This window comes from Galeopterus variegatus, unplaced genomic scaffold, assembly GCF_000696425.1.
Source record: "Galeopterus variegatus unplaced genomic scaffold, G_variegatus-3.0.2 Scaffold2012, whole genome shotgun sequence".
NCBI classification, from domain to species: Eukaryota; Metazoa; Chordata; class Mammalia; order Dermoptera; family Cynocephalidae; genus Galeopterus; species Galeopterus variegatus.
The window spans coordinates 300,718-305,342 of NW_007728123.1; the positions used below are offsets into that span (position 1 = coordinate 300,718).

Here is a 4,625-nt window from a genome sequence, read left to right on the forward strand (position 1 = left end):
GTTACCGGTCAGTAAAAAAGACAAAAAGAAAAAAAAATGATGAATCAATCAACTAAAATGTCTTATACATTAAAAACTAGTAAACTAAAAAGAAACAAGACTAATGATCTGATGGGAAAATAAGCAAAATATATGAAAAGAGAGTTTATCAAAAAGAAATGCAAATGATCCTTAAATATACGAAAAGAGGTGCAAATTAAAACTTCACTGAGATATCAGACCGGAAAAAATTCCAAAGTTTGACAATATACTCTATGAAAGGCACAATGACACAACACCTGTGGAAGAAAACTTGGTAATATCTAGCAAAATTACATATGTATTTACCTTTAGATCCAGCAATCCCACTTCTAGGAATCTATCCCAAAGATATGCTGGCAAAAATACAAAAAGACATATGTACAAAGCTATTCATTGTAGCCCTATTGGTAATATCAATACTGGAAATAACCAAATGTCCATTAATAAGGAACTTGTTGAATAAATATGGTGTTATATATATCCAGTATAATACAGGTTTAAAAAGCACTGAGAATGATCTCTGTATAATGATGTGGAATAATCTCCAAAATATATTATTAAGTAAAACCGCACTACAGAGCAGGGTTTTTTTGTATCACTACCGTTCGTATAAGATGAAAGAGATATGACTATGAGAATATATAAGCACATACTCACACACATGTATATATATACATATATATTTTTTTTAATGAATAGTAGATAAGTTAAAAAGCAATAAAACTAGCTGTGTATAAGAAGGAGAAAAAGGAAAATGGATGGGTAGTATCAGGTTAAAGTGGGAATCCTGTTATATAATTCTGATTTGGAAGTATGTAGATACTTTACAAAATTTAGAAACATAATAAATCTAAAGAAAAAATTCTAAAAACTGCAAATGAACTGAAACAAATGAGCCTGTTGGTGGCAAAACCATGATAGGATTCCTTTAAGTCATATTAAAATACAATACTCTGGTTCAAAACCAAGTGGAATATATTTAAAAGCAAAAACCATAAATCTTAAACTGCACACCATTATCTTATTGATATTTGGAATATTGGTATTATGATTTTGAAACAATTACCGAACTATTATAGGATAAAAATAAATAAGTAATGACATTAACATCATTAAGAAACAAGACATTTCCAAAAGAGAAGAGATACAGCATAAAATCAAAGTAAAAACCGTGTAATTTTAAATTAAAATTGTAAATATCAGTATGAAACCATGATTTTCTTTACTCTTCAAAAGATGTGTATTTTCTGGCTATGTTTGGGTAAGGCCTAGAACAAATGATGACATAGTATCAATGAGCAACCCCAGCACCCAGATTGCAGTCTCTAAATATCATACTTTTAAAAAAAAAAAAAAAGCTTCTCAGAAATGGCAGATTGCAAGTTTGGAGCAGGAAATGTGTAAGACATACCTGGAAATCTTACAGTGCCAGAAAACAAGGACTAAGTACATCAAAAACATGTCATCACGGGCTGGCCCGGTGGCGCACTGGAGAGTGCACCGCTTGGGAGCGCGGCGGCACTCCCGCCGAGGGTTCGGATCCCATGTGGAGACCGGTTCCTGCTCACTGGCTGAGCGTGGTGCGGGCGCAACACCGAGGGTTGCGATCCCGTTGCCGGTCAGTAAAAAAGACAAAAAGGAAAAAAAAAAACATGTCATCACATCAAAAGAACATAGGGACCAATCTGAAAGACCTCTCCCTGCTCTAGAATGTTCAGTTTGATCATCAAATGAATGAGGATAGCAATGGATTCATTAAACATTCACATACATATATATTTAAGTCTATGAGTTAATAATATTTAAAACAAAACAAATTCAACTTCTGAAATGGCAAAGGAACCCACTCCTCCATAAAGGCAGCAATAATACTGGCTAAACAATGAAAATCAACCATTTCAAGGTTCTGGAATTAACCAAAGCCACAGAACAAACTGAAAAGCATCTTTTCAAGGTAAGTTACTAATTCAGTCAGAACAGTGGGGTATGGCATTTTATGCTGAGGCTATTCACCTCCATCTTTCCTCTCCAGCTCAAAAAGGAAATTTTAGAATCAAAAATACAATAATCAAATTTAAAAAACAAAACAAAACTCTATGGATAAACTCAAAGCAGAATGAAATGAGGAGAATGGAGCCTCACAGACCTGTGGGACAGTAAGAGACAATATAACATTAGTTTCATCAAATTCCAAAAGAAGAGGAAAAGAGGGCAGGGCTGAAGAAATAATGACTTAGAAATTTCCAAATCTGGAAAAATACACGAGTCTATAGATTCGAGAAGCTGAGAAAACCCCAAACAAGATAAACCCAAAGAGATACATGCAAAGATACAGCCAAGTGAAACTTCTGAAAACTAAAGACATAGAAAAAAAAAAAAAAAAACTCTTGAAATTAACAAGGAAGAAATCACATCTCTCTCAAATGAGGGTGAAGGGACTGGGTCATCCAATGACAGCAGATTTTTCATCAGAAACTATAAAGGCCAGAAGGAAGTTTCACAATATTTTTCAAGAGCTGAAAGAAAAGAATTTTCAACCCAAATTTCTATATCCAGCAAAAATATCCTTCAATAATAAATGGGGAAATCAACACATCTTCAGATGAAAGGAAACTAAGAAAATTTGTCACCAGTACACCTAGCCTAAAAAAAATGGTTAAAAGAAAATCTCTACACAGAAATGAAATGACAAAAGAAGGAAGAGCAATCTTGGAAAATCAGAAAAGAATAAGTGACAATGGAAAAAGTAAAAATATTGAAAAACAATATATTTTCCTTCTTTTGAGTGCTCTAAATTATGTTTCAAGGTTCAAGCAAAAAACTTGTTTGATGTGGTTCTCAAAGTATATACAAGAAATATTTAATATAATTATATCATAAATAAAAGAGTAAAGGGATGTAAAGGTAGGAAATATTTCTATACTTCAAGTAATAAAATAATTGTGATAAATTATGTATATATAGTGTAATATGTAGAGCAACCATTAATAAGCTATACTAATAAGCCATATAAAGAAATACACTCAAAATTACTGCAGACAAACCAAAATGGAATTCTAAAAAATGTTCCAAGTAACCCATAGGAAAACAGGGTGGAAAAAAAGAAACAAAAAACAAGAAACAAAAAAGGCAGACATGAGCCCTAACATAGCAGTAATTATATTAAGTGTAAATGGTTAAACATACTATCATAAGACTAAAAATTTTTTAAATGACTATATGCTGTTACAAGAAACTTCCAACAAACATAACGATAAAGGCAGGTTGAAAATAAAAGGATGAAAAAGATATACTATGCAAACATTAATAAATAGAGACAGAAAGTAGATTAATGATTGCCTGAAGCTGGATGGAATAGGAAACAACTGCTAATGGTTTATTTTGGGGGGTGATGAAAATGTTTTGGAATTTGAAAGCAGTGATGGTTGCACAACTTTGTGAATAAACCACTGAATTATGCACTCTAAAAGGGTGAATTTTATGGTATGTGAATTATATCTCAAAAAAATTATAATCCAGTAAAGTTGTTTTTAAAAAAACAAAACCTCAACAGTAAAAAAATCTTTATAAATTAAAAACAAACCAACTAACAAAGACATGAAGAGACATTTCATTGAAGAGGACCTTGGGATTACTTGGGATACCAAGTAAGCATATGTAAAGATGTTCAACATCACTGGCCGTTAGGGAAAAGAAAATTAAGACTGCAATGAGCTGTCACTATCCACCTATCAAAGTGGCTTAAATAAAAATAATGACAATACCCTAATGATGGTGAGGATGCAGAGAAACTAGATCTCTAATACATTGCTGGTGAGAATATAAAATAGTACAACCACTCTAGGAAGTAGTTTAGCAGTTTCTTTACTAAACGTACGCTCTAGCAATTGTGCTCATGGGCATCTATCCCAGAAAAATGAAATATTATGTACATGATTGTTCATAGCAATTTACTTGTAACAGCCCAAAACTGGAAACAATCAAAATGCACTAAAATAGATGAATGGATAACTAAACTGTAGTACATCCATGAAAAAACTACTGACATACACAAGAACTTGGATGGATCCAAAGGGCATTAGTTTGAATGAAAAAAAGCCAATCTCAAAAAATCACACACTTTCTGATTCTATTTATGTAACATTCTTTAAATGAAAAAATGATAGAGATGGAGAACAGATTAATAGTTGCTTGGGGTTAGAGAAGGTAGAGGGAAAGAGGGATAGATGTGCAAGCTCTCTGTGGTGATAGATTAGTTCTGTACCTTGACTGAGGGTGGTGGTTACAGGAATCCACACACACAATAAAATGACCTAGAACTACTATCAATTTATTGAATTTTATATCATATTACAGTTATATGAGATGCAACTAATGTGAGAAACTGGGTGAAGAGAACATGAGACCTGCCAGTATTAGCTTTGCAATTTCCCATGAATCTATAATTATTTCAAAATAATTAAAAAGTAACTACCACAACATGGATGGACCTTGAGAGAATAATATTGAGTGAAACGAGTCAGGCAGAGAAAAAGAAATTCCACATGTTCTCACTCATTGGTGGGAGCTAAAAAAAACAAACAAATTAATTCACCCACATACAC

The 4,625-nt window shown here is 32.6% G+C and overlaps 1 protein-coding gene across 1 annotated transcript in view; it reads right to left on the bottom strand.

The window, feature by feature from the left end:
• The window catches only part of SFMBT1 (Scm-like with four mbt domains 1), an 85,673-nt gene that overhangs the window by 53,914 nt on the left and 27,134 nt on the right, over positions 1-4,625 (bottom strand). The window lies entirely within an intron of this gene.